At 36.9% G+C, this 19,342-nt stretch overlaps 2 protein-coding genes across 5 annotated transcripts in view; one reads left to right on the forward strand and one right to left on the reverse strand.

Moving 5' to 3' along the window:
- LOC106023338 (B cell linker) overlaps nt 1-19,342 on the reverse strand; it is a 102,004-nt gene that overhangs the window by 70,000 nt on the left and 12,662 nt on the right. The gene's annotated exons all lie outside the window — the stretch shown is intronic.
- Nucleotides 1-19,342, forward strand: part of LOC101867685 (DNA nucleotidylexotransferase) — a 196,407-nt gene that overhangs the window by 23,513 nt on the left and 153,552 nt on the right. Inside the window, exons 5-7 of one of the 2 annotated variants that reach the window (XR_004549562.1) lie at nt 353-529; nt 1,229-1,275; nt 2,435-5,509. The exons of the other annotated variant lie outside the window; for it this stretch is intronic. The gene's annotated coding sequence lies outside the window, so the exon portion shown is untranslated. Of the gene's footprint in view, nt 1-352; nt 530-1,228; nt 1,276-2,434; nt 5,510-19,342 lie in introns of those variants that run through there. 2 annotated transcript variants of the gene reach the window in all.

Consider the following 19,342-nt stretch of genomic DNA (forward strand, 5'->3'; position numbering starts at 1 on the left):
AGAATTTGGCTCTGACATGGGATAAAATGTTATAACACATTGTGAAGCATATATGGCATGTTCACCTGCCTCAGTCTTAGTGCTTCTCGAAGGAAGGTTTCTATATCATAAACATGGCTGCCAGAAGGCATGGGTTTTGGCCATACAGATTTGCTTTAGAGATTTTTTTTTTCCATGTTTTCACAGTTCCTAGCTGAGGTTGTGCTAATGGATATTTTTAACAGTTATTGCTTCAAAAGGATTTCATATGTCTTTGAAGAAAGCTTGGTACAGGTGATCATATGATACAGTCTTTTCAGCCATATTTTGAAGTTCACAGAAGCACATCTCTTTCCTCTTCCTTACTTTTCAGCCCCTTCTTGTAGGTAAGCACCTGTGTAAGATGGTTATGGCTGCCAGGTGCAACTAATACCCTAAACAATCCAGGAACCCTGGGAAGGATCAGCAGTAGCTTGAAGAGGTCAAATTTTGGTGTGAATGAGGATGAGAGGATTCATTTGTATTTATGATAAATATACCATGTTGCTAGGTAAGCTGTCAATATCTGGGCAGTAAAGCTGCATGTAAGGTGACAGTATTGCTATTAATTTACAATAATGCTGAGTTATATTCTGTAGCATAGCCAGTTCTGAGAATTTACCAGTTTGAAGATGTCTGGGGAGGGGGGCAGAATAAAGACCCAAATTTTCTTGGTATAAAACAATTTAAAAGTTGTTACATCAAAATAAATGCATAATAGAAAAGCTCTATATTGAGTATGACCAAGTTTGTTATGATCTTTCATGTTTATGGAACCTCTTCGGTATTGACAAAAAGAGCTACAAGAATCTAGGTTTAGGAGGAATTTACAGCTACATTTTTTGCTTCCAAAAGACAGAAATTTGGGGTGTAAATAAGAATGATCTACATTTAGGCAGTCGATAGGGATGAAAATCTGTAAAATCATAGAACTGTAATAAGCCATGTTAATTATATCTCTTATTAACTGGCATAGTATACTGTCTATATTTAGGAGAAGATACAGCATTTCTTAGTAAAAATGTGCTTACGGAATATAAAAATACCTGTGTGGAATAAGAATAAGATCTCAATGCTGGCCTGTAGAAATACAGCACAAGCTATAGACTTATGATATCTGGCAGATAGTGTCAGAGCATCTCAGACTGAGTGAATAATGGAATTAATGCATAGAGGAAAATTTTATGTACTTTTTTTTTTTTTGATAAAGGAGAACTCTGCCGCATAGGGGTTGGAAAAAACGCAGGTGACAAAAAGGTAAATAATGTGTGGAATTCTTAAAATTAAAAGTTGGAGCAGAAAGAATGGAATAAAAATGAAATATGTTTCTATTGTGAACAGAGATTACTATTTTTAGGATATTTATCCATTTTGAAGAGTATCAAACTGACATCTAGTGGTAGCAAGAGCACTTTTTGTGCAAAATGGTTTTAGAGTGAGACCAGTTTGCACAGTAGATTAACAGGGTATAACTGCATTAGATATTAGATTTTTGATTCTCTGTACTTTACCTTAAATCAAATCCAATTTATTTGTTTTACAGAGCCTTTCAGTTACATCTTTCTCCTTTTACTAATATGTGATTTATATAATTCAAGGTGGTGGTGTCTGTTCATCTTTACAAATGTGTGGACTCCTGCTAAAGAAGTGTCATTCTGATGAATAGTTTCATTAGAGACGAAAAGGTTGGAAGGAGCATTAGGAATAAAATATTCCCATCCAGAAAGCTGAGGATAAGGGTTAAAGAATCTCTGCAGGGTCACCAATGAAATTGTTTGGCAGTGAATTTTAGATCTGTTATGAATAAACAGGAGAAGTCAGGCTTCAGAGCTATGATCCATGTCTCAGGTGTGGCATTACTCACAAGTGTAAGCTTCTCTGGGAGAGGAAGCAGGACTTTATGACCAAACCTGAAATCTCACGTGACCTGAGGCAAGATGTGTGGGATCTGAATCAACAGAGCATACAAGCATGTATTTCAGTCATTCTTAATGAAAGCAAGAAGCATTCATTGTCTATGCTTTACTGTTTTTCTGAGTCGTGGTTGGTATCCTCATTTCTCATTCATACAATTATTCAAATAGTATTTAAAAAAATATTTTTATTACCTATATTCTTCTACATTTTTTCTAGCTTATTCTGGTTTCAGTGTCTTTGAAGAAAAAGTCCTTGCTAAAACTTTGCATGATAACTACCCCAATGAGGCTTTAATTTAGCTTTGCCTGCAGTACCATTATATACACAATAGATTAATTGCTAATAAAGAGGAGAAAAAGAAAAAAGCTGCTAAAAAAAGAAATATTATTTACATTTTTTTTTTTAAATATGGTTGAGGGGTACCATATCTATAATCAAAGGATACAACTTAAAATGAGCATAGAAAAATTTAAAAACACCATTCAAATCTGTATTCCAGATAATAAATGAAACAGATCAGCAACGGAAGCATGGGTGAAGACAAAGGCAAATCTGAAGGAAGAAGGAAAGGAAATATGCTTCAATGAAAGTGTAATTGAGAGTGGGAAAAAAATAAAAAGAAAAATCATCAGTTGATTTTTTTTCGGGGTTGGCAGTTTGTGGTGGGAATTGTCAAACTATATTGGTCATTTTTTGCTTGTAAATGTTTATTTTACAGTCTTCTTGGTTCATAATAACTGTTTCAAATATCTCAGAGGGAACAAATGTTGGTAGAATAATTCTAGTGAAACATAGCTCTCTGCAGTTTCAAGGCTGAGGTGAATCATGCTATGCTGCCTGTGTCATTATGTCTCTGTTACTTTCAAAACATGGTGAATCATATTTGTTGAACACAAATGTTGATATTCTGCAATGAAACTAAAGCTGTGGTAACAGAAGTGGTATAAGAAACAGCTGCTGTCATTTCAGATAGGTGAGCCTACTGCTTTAACCTGGAAGCAAAGATGAGCAGCAATCCTGTTTGTTGCAAACCTGCTCTGTAAGGACAAGGTTATTTGTTAAGAGTTGCACCAGCCAGAACTGGATGATACAGTTTTATCTAACCTGAAGCTGGTAATCCAGTGCAGGTGCTTAACACTTCTAATATACTTCTGACCTTTTGGAGCTGAATGAGGGAGTGGTTGCAGTGACACGAGGCCTATTGTTATGTGCAGAGTCACTCTGGCTTTGCACTCACTGGGGCTTTTCCTCACTGCTTGGACCCCGATGCTTTTCCAGAGTAGTGAAAGCATTCAGGATAAGTCACGCTAGTAGTGCCAGAATTGTTGATATAAATATCAGTAAGACCTCACAAAAGTACAAATGAATTTGTGTTGAGAGCAGTGCTGGTAGGTAGGGGTATACATGTTGGAAATGCTTGTTGCAAATAGAACTGTGGGAATGAAATTCTTTGTTAGCCATCAGGATGTGCTGCTGGTATTTGTCCTCAGATATGGTTTAGTTACAACTGCTTGTCTAATGTGTTACTAAGAGCTGTGTTCATGTCACAGGGGTTTGAAATCTAGATGTCTGTCATGCTGGAAGGAACAGTAGAGCATTTTACATTTTTTAGGACAACTAAGTTTGTTTTAGTACTGTTGATGGAGATGTTTATTGTGTTGAATGAAAAAACAATATTTTAATGAAGGATTTGATTAGCTTTAATACATATTGTACTACTGTATGGTTTTGCCAGAACTCCAAGGCGAGGAGCCTGTGCTGTTTGTTCTTCCACATTTATTTAACTGCTGAGATGTCAGAAACTTGACCTTTTTTTTTTCTTTTTTTCTTTTTTTAAAAAGATATTTTTCTGCAGTAGCAGCTCAGTGAGTCCTTGTGGTTTATCTGGAGGAAGCTGCCTTTTGCAATAGTGCACACATTTAAGGTTAACCAGTTTTTGCTTTGAAAGAGCTCCAGTGCAAGACTAAACTAGTTGATCTTTTGTTCTCATATACACTATGAGTGGGTTTGCCTATGATTTATTTATGACCTAGGATTTCCAGCCCATTCTGTACCACAGGAACTGGTCTTTCACACTTGCCTATCCAAGCCTTTTTTTTTTTGAACATGCTGTATTCAGTCTGGAATGCTGAAAGAATGGTCCTTTGCTTGAAAACTGTCTGTAGAAATAGCCTTGATTGAAGATAGTAAAGCTTGATCTGCAACATAAAGCTTTTTAGTGCACACAATGGGAAAATTCATGTTGTTTTTTTGTAGAACATGAGTGTCCCTATTAGTCTCAGGCTAACCTGACAAAGAGATGTTTCCAGGGTTCTTTCAAAAACTGAATTGTCTTTCTCAATAACAACATAGTGATCTGTGGGCTGAGCTCTATGTTTTCATGTCATTGCAAGGACATTTACTGGAACACAGAAAATAAACCCACTTCCCATATTTTTATAGTAATGCGCTGCTATGTGCTTAGGCAAATTAAAATGGGTTTTAGTGTTTGAAAAAGGAAGCAAATCACCATAGAATAACTATGACAACTAGAAATTTAGCCTCAGCAAAAACTAGCAGAGCCTGCTGATGATGTGGGCTGCAAGATTAGGAAGTCTTATTTCTTTTTTTTGCGAAAATAGAATTCAGAAGAGCCAGCTGAAAGTCTTCTAGCAGAGCCATCTATCTCTAAAAATGCTTCAGCAATTAAAACATTGTTTTGCAGGACTGCTTTCACTTCATCAGTGATTAAGAGTCTGTAAAACATTTTGGCAAAGTTTAATCAATTTATTTTGATGTTTTTAATATAAAGTAAAAGGCCCAGATGAGGCATGTTGGTGCTACTGCTTTAGTGGTTCCAAAGCATTTTATTTTTACTTTTATGGGAAACTTGCAACTAATCATTCTGATTCAGATCAAAGGGCAATATTGAAGTGTCAGAAGTTCCATTTTTGGCCACATTGAAGAATTAATGGCTTGGAAAATATTTCTAGTCTGTAGTCAAGATACCAGTGACCCAAGATCTCCAAGAAACAGGACATTCTGCAGAAGTCCTCAGCATGAGGCTCTGCTGTAAGCAAAACTGATACTTCAGGAACTGACCTTTCCCCAGGACTCAGCTGAAGGTGGGAATGTACTATGCTGTTGACCAGTTTTGGACCCAGTTTAGTAGTGACATCTAAAAGGATTTACTCTATCAGCTGCTTCTAATAACCTTGCCCTTTGGGAGGGCTCAACCATGTCTGAGGCCAGCTGCTTCTTCTAGCTACCTGAATCCTTTTCCAATAACTGTATGCAGGTGAATTGGGTCAAGTGGTGCCCTTCTGTGTCTAGCTTATTAAAACAATGCTGTTGTGAAAACAAAGACTTTTCCCTGGCCATGTGGTTGTGTGCAGTTTCTTTCTAGCTCATCTTCTCCTACAAAATCTGTCTTTGCTACCTGGTATTTCCTTAAGTGAGCAGACCTTTCTATCATAGATGATCTTCCAGGCTCTTATTGAGGTGAGAGAATGGGGCTCCTCCAGGATCCTCTTATAGCATCTCTTGCCTCTAGATAATCTAAACAAGTTTTATGGTAATTACCTCATATCTTATTTCTAAGGGGGGTGTTTGATAAAACACAGCTAGCAGGGAGCCCTTCTGGTGCCTGCTTTCTGATGCCAGCAAGGTGTCACCAGGCAGGGCTGGGGGGAAAGAGCATGAAGCACCTGAACATCACAGTGGTTGCAGCTACTAAAAGGGCCTTTCCTGCTCTTTCCCTTCTCTCTCCACTCCTGCCTTGGAACAGTCTCTCCCATTCCTGTGCTTCTTTGACGCTTTTGTGAATTGAATCATCTGTAAATTAACAAGGGAGTTCCCCTGAACCAAGGGTAGCTTCTGGTGAAAAAGAGAGTGATGGGAGGAAGAAAATTATTGGTGAGGAGATCCAGTCCCATCCCTGGCAGCATCTTCAGTTGTGTGGGTTTCTGTGAAATCTTACACTGAAGCTGTATTCCCCAGCTGCTTTAAACCTCCTGGAAAGGTATATTCTCTGGACACTGTGACTCCTCTACCTTCTCCTTGCTGTCACCAGCAGTTTTACAAGAAGCTGGATTAGGGACGAGGTATGTCTGAAAAATTACCATACTAAAAAACCCCTGAAGTTTTGAGGTTCGTAAAGCATTGATGCACTGTCTTTGTGCCTAAATGAGAGCCAGTGCTAGCAAGCATGTGTCTAATGGGAACACAGAAGGGGGAACATTTCCCCTTTGCCCAGGTATGCCCTTCAGTTAATCTAATTTTCTTATGGGGGGGAGCAGAGGGAGGCAAGAATTAAAATTATATTGGTGGTGATATTTTCAGTATTTGAATATTGACTTAGTAGGAAGATTATTGTCTTGGCATGATGGAAGAGGATGCCTCTGTGGATGATGCTCTGTGCACTGCATTGAAAAACAAAAGTCCTTTCTATTTTCTGCGAATTAAGAGTTTCCGTCTTCCTCTCATGAGTGAGGCTGAAAATGACAACAGGAAATAGTACAGCAGGAATCAATTCTCAGGTCACTAATAGGCGAGTCTAGCAAGGACCCTTGTTACTAGGGGAAAGTAACCATAATCCTAGTTAAATGCTGCTATCCAGGACAAATAAATGAATACAGAGGCTCCACATGTCTCTCAGGCTGTTGGGAGCAATGAGATCAATCTTGGAGAATCCTGGAAAGTGAGGGGCTTCGTGATTTCAGCTCTCTCCTGCTAGCCAGGGGCCTGGGAACTGTGCAAAAGTGCTCCCTGCTGACACTTCCTGCAGAAGCAGCTGCCTTCTGCTTTCCTGCATCTGGACAAAACTAATAATTATAACAAGCGCTGGGAAACAGCTGAGCCTGAAAAGACTGTACAGAAGGGGTGTGAGAATTGTTCCTCCTCTCAGAACAAATACTGTGGTAGAAGCACAGTGTTAGCAATCTTAAAACTGCAACAGCAGTCTTAAAACTAAAGCCTATATGTGAGAGTATTCTTGAAATATTAAGAAAGATCATATGTATAATTATAAACACACTAAGTTTCATCACAAGAATGAGAAGTAGCTAATCTTAATGTTAAGAATAAAGGCCCTTGTGGAATTAGAAAACAAATGTGACTTTGTACATGCCTGGCAACTCCAAATGCTCTGATATCTGGCCACCTTCTATTTGGAAATAAACCTCATTCATAAGCTCCTTGCACATTTACATTGAAGTAACAATATTGTATGCCCATGCAGAAATCTGCTGAGCTACTTAACTTTGAAAGTATCCCCTGGGTAGTGGGATAGATTTTCTGTACCTTCCTTGATATTGCTCTGTATTTTTGACATAGTGCTTTAGTTCCACTGTTCAGCTTCATTTTAATAACAATGGTTACAGCTATCTGGTGTAGATACTCTTAATAAGTCACAAAAAGTGTGTTGTATGTATAACTGTAGGTATCTTGAAAGTGAGGAGTTGGTTAACCTGAATCATGTTAGCTCAGTCATAGTAAGCAACAACACTAATAGTGGGTAATCACTGAGTTCATCAGCAAGAGCATGGCTGCTGCCTTTCAGTGGCCAAAATAACTTTGTGAAAAGATAGACTTTAAGGTATTGTTCGGTCACTACAAATAGGAGAAGGAACACCATATACAGCTGTAGTGATTTAGGTAAGCAGCAGTGTTATCAAGGTTCAATACAATGAAGATGCCTTACCGTAAAACACACATGCTAGATCTAAATTTTTTGAGAGCTTGGCTTTCATGACTGTTTCGTATTGAAGAGACCAGTTGCTGATACTGCTGACTGAAACAGAAGAAGCTGTTACAGCCACCAGAGAAAGGCACATATAGTTGTTTATGTCAGTAGATGTCTCCATTCCAAGCATAAACCTCATCTGTGTTGGAGCCACAGCATGGTAAGTGTGGATGAGGACTTCCAAGAAGGGGTGGAAGGTGGGGCAGCCCCAAAACTTGAGAGCCACCTCTTAATAGGGCAAAGACAAAGACTAGTAGAGTATTAATCAACACTTACCAGTGACACAAAGAGCCCCAGAAATTTTCTTGGTAAGTACTTGGCTACAAAGAGGTTAAAGATGTTTGATATAAACTTCTGCTTTAATTGTTCCAATTTGGAAATTTGAAAGACAACCTGTAAATGTAACACTCCCTCCTCCCCAACACCAACATCCCCTGCCTTCTGGGATGTCATTAGATCTGTTAGTGTGCTTAAATGGTTTAATTAAAATCTTTTCTGGTCCAGTGCAATAAACAATATCTTCTGCCAGTGCAACATGTCTGATGCTAATGATGCTTCTGGATGATAGATTGTTGTGGGGATAGCTACAAAGGTAAAGAGTAACTTAATTTGAGAGATTTGATTGCCTTTTACTTTAGCTATCATGAGCTGAACAGATAATGCCAGTTAGAAAGAAGCGAAGGAAAATGTGCTTTGAAAGTTTTCATCTCCTTTGTTCTTACATGGCAATTTAACAGTATAGTGACCTACTTGTCAAGTGTTGCATTTCAGTAGGAAAAAGGAGATCTAGTTTTGTATACAGGACTCTCATTAAGTTAAATAAAGTTGCTAGTGTTTGTATGCATGTGTATTTCTCTGCAGAAAATTGGTACATATATGAATACAGCATTTCTGTTTTTTTCTACTTCTGTATTGCTGCTTGTTTTTTTATACTCAGATGCTCATTTATTTGAATTTCATGCTGGATCTGGGTACTTATTCAGGGTCCTGAGGCACACAGTTTGTGCCTAATTCTTTTCCCTCTCAGCACTATGAATCTTCAAGTGTGCAAATGTCAGTCCTTTAACACTTGGCATTAGCCAATGAAGTCCATATCTATATGAGAAGTTCTCAAATCTTCTAAATATTCAAACTGTATAATCCTGCTCTCAGTATGTTCTGCATTAATTTTATAGCATTAGATACTGTTCAGGAATGGATATGAAATAGACTTTTTTGGCTCTTTCTTTAAGTGACCAGAGTTACCTGTGAGTAGGCAATTAAAAACCAGGTTATAGAAATGATGCCAAGTGTCACTGAAGTTGCGGTTCCACTATATAAAAGCATACATTAACTTCTTTCAGAAAAACCTGTTTCTATCAGTTTTTTGAATCTAAATTACAGTATTTAGCATGTGTGGTTCTTGCAGTGAAAGCAGTAGTATATATTTCAAATGTCTAAAAAGAAGTATCTTTGTTCAAGCCTTTCAAATCAATGACCCAGCATGTTGTTGACAACCAAGGTTAAATGTTTACAAGAAATCCTAAACTTCCACTGAGAGAGAGACACTGTTTCCTTTCCTGGCAGTTCATGAAACATTCACATCCAAATTTGAGTCCAATACCATCTGACCATTTTGGAGTAGTATATCTTTAAATTTCTAAGCAAGTTTGTGAAGAGTTTAGAGTGGGAGGAGAAAGGAGAAGCAGAATATTTTCTTTGAGAAAAGTTAAGCTTTGAAAGCTACTGAAAGTTTTGGAACATTAAACGACAAGCCAGCTGAGGTACATTAATGGGCAAAGAGCAAGAGAAGAGGTCAAAACTGTACATGCAAATACGCTTTCACATCCTAGTAATTTCAAAAGGTTCACATGGCTTCAAAAATAAGCTCATTCCAGGGATGCAATATACATTTGCAGTCAGTTCTATTGTTAGTCTATCATTATAATGGTATCTGAAAGCTAATGATATTTATTCTAGGATGAAAAAGATGAATATATTATTTTTAAATTAGTCTCCCAAACCCAGTTGCCTTGTGTGTGGGAGTAGTTTCTTTTTAGGAAAAAGTCATTATTGGCTGACACTTTCTCTCCCTTTCTCACCCTCCAACCATTGACTAACACTGAAATTTAACTTACTGTGAATATTTCTATTTTTGCTCACATGCCATGCCATTTAAAATGTTTAATCAACGTTTTAAGGCAATTTGTACTGCAGAGTGACTGTCATGTACTATTATCTACATGCAGAAGCAAACTATAAATTGAATGAACAATGGGCACTAATATAAAAATATTATGCTGCTCTCCAATTGATGGAAAGTGTGAAAGTTAAGAGGCAATAATGGACAACAATCAGATATAACAGCCATCCTTACACCGGGACATACACTTGTAAAACAGAAAGAGAACACAAAGAAAAAAACAGTTGAATTTTTATATGGGTCAATTAATTAATATAAAAATGCTGATAAATTTTGCATATGTATTAGTAGCTAATCCACTTCTGTATTAAAAGATTCATAAAGAGTTCCATATGAATGTGTGTCCAGTTCTAATTTATTGACCACAAGCAAAATAAAGTAACTTTGGTGGATAAAATCACTCAATATTTATTACCTATTTTTTCTTTATATTTCAATAAATATAGTAAGTACTATTTTTCAGCATGGCTTTCCACATTCACTTTAGTGACTAATGCTTTACTGACAATGGTCATATCATTTAAATTACAGGATACGACCACTTGTAGCTATTTCTGGTGCAATTAAAACATAAAAATGTAAAAAAGCATCTCTCCTTAATAAATTAAGATGGCCATAAAATGGGTGTTGTTGCTAAATCTATAGTTTATCTTCACTTATTTTTCTCAGTATTAGAGAGGAAGGAAGAAGAGGTTTTAAACTTCAGACATGCAGACTTAGAAAATAAATCCATTTAGAAATTTTTCCTTATAAGTTAATAACCTGTAATAATGTGCCTCTCTTACAGAAACCTAAATGAAAGTATTATATTTCTACTCCAGAAAAATAAAGCATTAATTGATAAAAGTTCATTTTCTTTTCCTTAAGTAGTCTCTCATACTACTGATTTTTACCTGACTGGAATTACCAAGCCATGGTCCTTTCCAACCCAAACTATTCTACGATTCTGCATAATACACCTGCGTAATATGACCAGTTGCCTTCTAAAGTACTTAAAAGTATTCTTTGTTTCTAAACAACTTTTTTCGTACTGCACCACATGCCAAGTAAAGATCCTGGCATTTCCTGTTTTAACATGTTTGTAAAATTAATATTCTTTCCCACTATTATTTGTATGCGAAAGAGTGAATCTACAGGTCATTCACATGTGTATGTGAGCACACACATTTTCATATGATGGATGCTGGGATAGCTGACCTTTTGACTGATGGCCATGCTCATATGGAGTGTCTGTGGATCTGGGTATCACTTAGCATGACGAAAGTGACTCTATTCGGCTTTACTTGATTAAAATTCATGGATATGTGTTATTTCAAACTGAAGCTCAACAAAGACACAATCATATTCAAGAGATTCTTGGCCTTGGAACCAGATTTCATGTTATGTTGTAGAAATCCAGCTATTGTCTAGAAATGTCAGATTATACCCATTTTATCTGTGCACCCAAATGCATATATCTCGTTTGGAACCAGTGTGGTGGTTTGTGTTAGGATGAAAAATACAAAAAACATAAAAAAAAAAGAAATCTCTTATGACCTAATTGTTGAGTTCCTCAGTTTCTTATGTTCCTGAATTTATTCATGAACAGAGCCACAAAAATCCTTCAAGACCCAACAAAAAAACGTGGTGTTACGCTCTAAAGTTCAAGAATACTTAATTGGACAGGGAAAAGAAGGAAACGATAACACCATAAATAATGCATGGTACAATTCTAAAAAAGACTGAATTTTTGTTGGTAGAGGACTTTCTGTTGGGAGAGTTCATGTGCTATGACCAAATATAACCCAGAGCCTTGGGGATGATACCCTCATTCTTACAGATCTTTTTTTTGCTTTTCTTCCTATTGTCTCTTTAAAATTCAGTGTTCTGTTTGTACAGATGTGTTTCAGATACTCTGTGAGCCACCTGAATTAAAATAATGCTGTTAAGAGGCTGAGTTTTAAGTTTTTTTATTTGCTCCAGTGAGTAGTCTCCTTCACTGAAAACATGATGTTGGTACATACAGACTGCTCTCTAATCTGCTTTTTATATACTACAGGACCCAGACAATCTAATGCACAAGTGAAATATGTCATTTACTCCCTCACAGCAAACTAGGGATTTAGGGCAAATGTCAACATTTTCCTTGGATAGTTCTGAACAAGTGAAACAAATTGTCAGCTTTAAATATCAAATAAACATATGTAATTTAGTGTTTATTTTTTAATAATAAAATTTTGTACAACATATATAGTTATTTGTTTTTATCTTGGCAGATATTTAACCTGCCTACTCATATTGTGCTTATCAGATGTTTTAGTATACTGGGACTTTTAAATACGTTTAATGGAAAATCAAGTTTTTACCCTATCAGGCATGAGAAATCAATCCTTGGTATTTGCAAGTTTCTAATAGTTCTCAATCTTATCTTTTTGAAGGACTGTGTTGCAATGAATACAGACAATAAGACTTAAAAAATGTAGATTACATTCAAGTGGTGAGGGCCAAAATAGTTCAACTGTTAAGCGAAGTAGCCCAGCTGCACAGCAACAGTGGAGGAAATAAAAAGAAATGCACAGGACAAAATGAAAACATTCTACAGCAGGTCTCAAGAATACTAATTACTAATTTAAAATACCTTTTGTAGGAATTTTGTGCCTATTTTATTTGATTATTAATGTTTAATTGTAACTCAAATAGAGTACCCTACAAGTAAAAGCTGTGTTTCTGCATTTGCCACACTAATGTGAATTGTGGATAGATTTTACCCTTTGGTATTTCAGAGGCCTAAAATACATGAAATGACTGAAATTCTTAACTCTTCTAAGCACTGGTTTTGTGGGACCTCTGGGATTTCTAAATTCTTTCCAGCATGCCTCCTCCTCAGCACAGTGTGTGATGTGGTTTTCCAGCAATGCAACACAAACTTCCAAGCCAGATTCCCTAATCCTAAATTTGTTGCTTATACACAGAACTGGCACCAGGAAAACTCCCTAATGGAGAATCTGCAATTACATTTGTTTGTTCTAGTGGAATTTTTTTTGGGTTTTTTTTGTGGTTTTTTTTGTTCGATTGTTGTTGTTGTGGGTTTTATTTATTTTTTTCTTTTTTTCCTTAATGTGGGCAAATTCTGTGAGTTTTTAGATATGGGAAGATTGATAAATATTTAATGGCATCCACTGAGCTATTCTAGGAATGGCTGCCAGCTTTCATTACTCCTAACAATATGTTAACTGACAGGTTGTGCAAGCCATCTGCTGATAATTTTAAACTAAAGGCAATACTACATTGAAATTTAGCAGTCACTACATTTGTAGCAATCTACAGGTTTGTTGTTCCTGTTTTGTGTGCTCTCCCTCTGGGTCCCCCAGGAGCATGCTTATTCAGAGCAGATGGCATCATGTAAAAGAAAGAGGATGGCTTCATTTTACTAAGGGAAACCTGACACTTAGTAAATTGGTCTTTGTCTGCCTCTGGGTTTCTTGTTTCTATAAATTTCATTAAAGACTTAATGGATTTTCATTTTAGCTGTGTTAAGCCTTTGAATACAGCCATAACAGCTCAGTCAGCATTAGCAAAATGCACTCAGGTTATTGTGGGTTATATCTAGCTCTTAAGTTGCAACATCGTCTATATGAAAATCTACCAGCAGAACAGTCCTGGCATAATCATCCTCATGTAACACCATTGTCATGTCTTGTTGGGAATGACCGTGTACTTCTGTGCTTCCTTTTATGTCACTTTATATTTGATAGCTTTATACTGGCATTATCCAGACAGATTTAGTTGTTTCAACAAAGTGTACTTCTCTGTTTTTTTTTTTTGGAAATCAAAGTTACTTTATTTTTTAATAATTATTTTTAGTCATCTTTCATTTCTGCAATCAGAACTTCCATTAGTTATACATTGATCTCATCAGCTTGCAATGTATCTCCTTGGAAATTTATCTTATTTTGTCACTAGCATCACCCATTGGCCCAAGTAGCATGTTAACAACTGGGACCTTTCCAGGTCCATGGAAACTTATGCTAAAGCCAGCTATATTTAATGTAACCCTGCATTTACATAGAAAGTTAATGAAGTCTTCCCTTTCTGAACCTGGAGGAAATAGACAACTTCAAAATTCAGACTCCTCCTGGCCTGTTCCCAAGGAGCCCTTTATCTCTGCTCTATTGTCTTTCTCACAGGATTTCCTTGTTTTCAGTGGAATTGTATGTATTCAGCTTTCCAAGGCAGCAGACTCCTAAGAGTTGTCCCTTTCTTAAAAAGCTCCTTTACAATATTGATTTTTAACCTTGTTCACACTTTCTCATGAGAATCAATAATATTCTGCTAGTTTTAGTCTTTGCTGCAGAAAGATCTATTTTCCCCAAAACTTCCATAAATATCTTCCAGGCTGAGAGCGCTATGGTTCGCATCATCAACAGGATGGTTAAATCAGTGTGGAATTCCTGGTTTAATTAGATTTGGATTGTTTCTGCTTTGAATTTTTTTAATTTCTTTTCATTTTAATAATGTTAAGGAATAATAGAGTTATGGATTTATTCTGGTCAGTGAGGACCAAACATGTCTGATCTATTGTCCTCTCTGCTGCATTTCTGTCATGATTACTAAAACCAGTATTACACAGGGTAACTCTATGGCCATTATAAATTAATGTCTTATGAATAAATTTTCTTATAAATCAAAATCTACAAAAAAAAAAATCTATAATAATAAAAAATTCCTGGAAAAGAAACTGGACCCAAAATTGAATGTAAATATTTTACTGTTTCTGTCATGATATTAAATTTGTGAGATGTCTTGTAGATGTGAGACCAACAAAATCAAATGGGCTTAGGGTTTCCTTTTCTGTGGACAAACTGTTACTGCTTGATTAATTTTCAGCTTTGCTTTCATATGTCTTGTACATACAATTTTTAATGCGATACACCTTTTCATGGAACCAGCATAGGCTCTGTTGTTGATAAAATGGTTTGTACACAGAATTGTTGTGCATGTACAGCAGGAGCAAAAGAGGTGGTTTTTTTGTTGGTTTTTTTGTTTGGTTTTCTTTTTTAATTCTTTAATCTTTTTCAGTCATTTTGGGTTTATGGGAAGAAGTATTTGCAGAAGAAAATGCTACTTGCAAATTGATTAGTGTTCCCAGCAGTTAATTCAGGTCTTTCTTATTCTGTGAAAAGTCTTTACTTTTTAGAAGACAAGTGCTCCTGCAAAGCTTGAGTTACTGAGCTTTGTTCTCTTCCACTCTGCCAGAAAGGTAGAGCACCCATTTTATAAATGTGGCCTTGTCTAAATCTGACTCTCTGTGAAATTCTCACTGATTGTTCCAGTTTAGTTCTTCATTAATAGAAAAGCACAACGTATGACTTCATCAAATGCTCTACAACCCACAGTCAGCTGATGTTTTTTAACTGCTGTGTATCTTGAGTGACAGCCAGGCAAACACAGGTGAAACTGGCTATAATCGTCTAGTTTGGGAACTTTGCATTGCTAGAGCTGCAGCTATCAGTATGTAATGACACATATGGTCTGCTCTTACATATGTGTATATATGTGTAAGTAATTTTAATATGAAAAGCTTGTATTGGGAGAAAACTTGCTGTCTTCTCTGTTTGAGATATTTTGCTGACTTCCTGTGGGAGCTGGTCACCAAAACCTATAAATACTTTGTTAAATAATCTTTATGTAACTTACAATATATAGCCCTGTATTTGAAACAGCTAATATGAAAGCAGAAAGACCAAATAATGACAATTTAGGGACTCTGAAAGATTTATGGAATGGTTAGCAGCTGGTATTTAACAATGGGAGAGTGATTTTAGTTTCTGACTAGGTTTTAAAAAAGTGAGTGATGATTCTAGGCATTAGTGTTGTGAAGTTCCAACTTGTACATGTTGCAAAAAATCATGATTTTTCAGGAAGGAAAGAGTACAAAAGAACCCAGAATGAAGATTCTTCAAATCACAAATCGTGTTTAAAGAGGGGGTACATTTATATAACTAGGATTTTTGAATAAAGCAAAAACTAGGGAGGAAGTCCAAAACTGGATAGCCTGTGACCGTGTGGAGTTTTCTTATTTTTCAGACTAAGGCTTACAAAGTCAGCATTGGAAACTATGACACACTGGCATAAAATTTTCCACATCTTTTCACACTCTTTTTCATGTTCCTTGAATTTTGAAGGTCCACGAAACTTCCAGGATATTTTAAATAATATTTAAAATTATCAGTAAACTTTAAGAACAAAGAATTCTGCATCAAAATATATTCTTGTAATCTGTATTTAATGTAATTATGACTAATTTGACATTTAGAACTTGTTTGGATTGTTGTGTGCCAGAGCTCAAAGACTGAAAGCAGAAAAGCTCTTCCCATCATTTGCAGCATTAAACAAATTTATACTCAAATAATTTCTGACAGCACCATTTGGAATATGAATAGAAACGTTCTTCTGTTACAGAAAAAAAAATTAGGGGGCTGCTCCTGCAAGGAATACTTTTGCACTGGCTTGGGTTTTCTTACTACAGGATTACATTGTTAGATCATGGCATCAGACTGTTTTATTAAATTGCTTTTGAGATATTTGAAAAAACTTAGAAGGAAATTAATTCAGAATGATTGGATACATATTCAGTTTCTAAGCTAACGTTCATGGGAATCAGGTGATAATGATGTTTGACTTTGCATCTTAGTCTCATTTTCTTTTGAGTGTTTACTAATATTAATACATTTTGAAGTTAATAAATTGATCGCTAAAATCACTTTTCTTATGTGTCAGATAATGATGCACAACTTCACAGTGCCTGGATTTCAGAAACACCTACATTCAGTAATCTGTCTTCATATTTATCTTTTGGTGTTTTTTGAAGAATAAGGATAAATTTGCAAATTTTGCTTTACTTTACAGATGACTTACACTTTGGTGAAGATACAAGAATATGTAATGCCCTTATACCTTACTACTTAATTGAAGATGTTTGATAAGCAGCAGATACATGAAGCTGTAAAAATATCTCCCTTTTAGTCATGGTCTCTTTAAGGTCACTCCTTGATTCTAGTTACTTTATATGTTTAACATTTGCCTCTTTTCTATGGTATATTCTTACCATTTTCCTCTTTTTAAAATGACTCTAAATTCATGTGATTCTTCTTTTAGAAACAGTTTCCTATTTGGGTAGAAACAGCAAGAAAAAGAACCAAACCCCTCCATACTTGATGGCTCATGATGTTCAGGGTGATCTAGGAAACTCTTGCTAACTGTCCGTTTGCTGGTAGCCCCTCTGCATTGCTCCGCAAGAACTGCTAGGGAGTAACTATTGCACCTCTCTGCTCCTTGTTACATTTTCTACCCTCTATTTTAATGCTTTGCATACATCTCCCCTGAGGAGAAACTTTTCAGTTTCCACCTACACTGAGAAACTTTCTTTTTAAGCAGTTTTAACAGTGTTTTAAAAGTCTGTAGAGCACTTGCTACAGGGGTAGGTGACAACATCACTTGTCTTTGCACAAAAGAGTTCAAGCTCATAAGGTGCCTGCTTCTTACCACTATCTATGGTCTTCATAAAGAAAGTGAACCAGAACCTGTAGAAAAACCTGGAAATTGAGGTGTTTCTGAAAAAATAGCTTCCATATGTGTGGAGACCTCATAGCAGCCTTACAGTATCTGAATGGAGGCTATACACACGCTGGAGAGAGACTCTTCATCAGTAACTGTGGTGACAGGACAAGGGGTAATGGGTTCAAACTTAACCAGGGGAAGTTTAGATTGGATAGAAGGAAGAAGTGCTTTACTGTAAGGGTGGTGAGGCACTGGAATGGGCTGCCCAAGGAAGCTGGGAATGCTCCATCCCTGGCAGTGTTCAAGGCCAGGCTGGACAGAGCCTTGGGTGACATGGTTTAGTGTGTAGTGGCTCTGCCCATGGGTGGGGGATTGGAACTAGATGATCTTAAGGTCCTTTCCAACCCTAACTATTCTATGATTCTATATTTGAGCCTGCTCAGCTGCTTCTGATGAAGAACCTCTACAGCTGAAAAGGATGGAAATGAGGAAAGCCCGTTGGACTGCAAATCAATGAGAAGTGTCATCAGGAGAAATTTCCTTTCATAGAATCATAGAATAGTTAGGGTTGGAAAGAACCCTAAGATCATCTAGTTCCAATCCCCCACCCATAGGCAGAGCCACCACACACTAACATCATGTCACCCAAGACTCTGTTCAACTCTATCATGAACAGTAAGACCTGATAGAAGAGAAAAGAGAAGGAGGACCCTGGCTAAAAACCAAGCAGAAGCAGAGCACCAGGTGTTGAAGGCAAGGATGTGTAAAGTAGAGGGGAAAAGTGGGTCTCAGCCCTGGCAGAGTGTGCTGAGAAGAGTGTGGTATGTATCAGCTGGGAGATAATGTGAATAGGAGAAAAGAATGTCAGAAGAGTAGAAACAGTGCAAAAAAGCAATTAAATGAATGCATTTACAGGGTCTACTAATGTTTTGCAGCTGAAAATATGTATATTTGTAATATCACTTTCCCTGGAATTCCTCCATGCTCCCTCTTCCCCCCTCCTCAACCTCCCTCCCTTTCTGGGAACTCAAGGCGTTCATGGTCTGCATTTTGTTTGTGAAACTAAGTATACAGGATGGATGGATGGATGGATGGATGGATGGATGGCAGATGAGACTGAACAAAACCTGGTGCTGGTTAGCTCCTTCTTAACAGATATCCAAGCAGCCCAAAACAATTTTAGTCTGTCCTTCGACCGATTCCCCTACCTCATGCTTCTAAAATACCACTGGCAGTACTGGGAAACACTCTTTTAGCTGAAAGTGGGGAAGTGATTAAGGTCTTGTGGGACTCTGCAGCATTAACATAGCAACAGAGGAGCCTCTAGGCATGGTGTGTTCTGTCATTGTGGTCACTAGAGAAAGCAAATGTGGTTCCTGTCCTTTCCCATCTGCCTCTTCTGCATTACAGAGATGGGAAGGAGCATCCAAGTGAGACAATGGTTGCTTTATCTCAGTACAGTGCTGTCATAAATGGATGTTAAAGCACAGCCTCAGTGAGTTGAACCTGGCAGGCTCTGGCAGTGTTTTGCACTGGCAGGGAGGTATGAATCTCCCACAGGAAGACAAAGGTTCCATTCTCTAAATATTATTCAAAAATCCCCAATAGTGTATTAGTGAAGAAAATGGGTCTGGTTTTCTCCAAGGCACCCATATTCCAGCTGTGTGATTCAAAACACATTTTGAAATAGTAAGAAAAGAACAGAAATACACAAAAGTTGTTCAGAATCAATGTCTGACTACTTTGCTATGTTCAATAATTCTTTAATTCTGCCTACAAATCCAATAAGAAAGTCTACCTTTTTTTTCAGTTCTGAAGTTTAAGTCACAATTCACTGCCTTTTAACATCTTCTTCAATCTGTCTGGGAATTAAACACAATTAAAAAAACCCATCATACAAGTAACATACTCTTACAGGGAACTGAAAAGCAGAGTACAGTGTAGCAAGTTCAGACATTAAAAAG

Source organism: Melopsittacus undulatus, chromosome 4 (assembly GCF_012275295.1).
Source record: "Melopsittacus undulatus isolate bMelUnd1 chromosome 4, bMelUnd1.mat.Z, whole genome shotgun sequence".
Taxonomy (NCBI): Eukaryota; Metazoa; Chordata; class Aves; order Psittaciformes; family Psittaculidae; genus Melopsittacus; species Melopsittacus undulatus.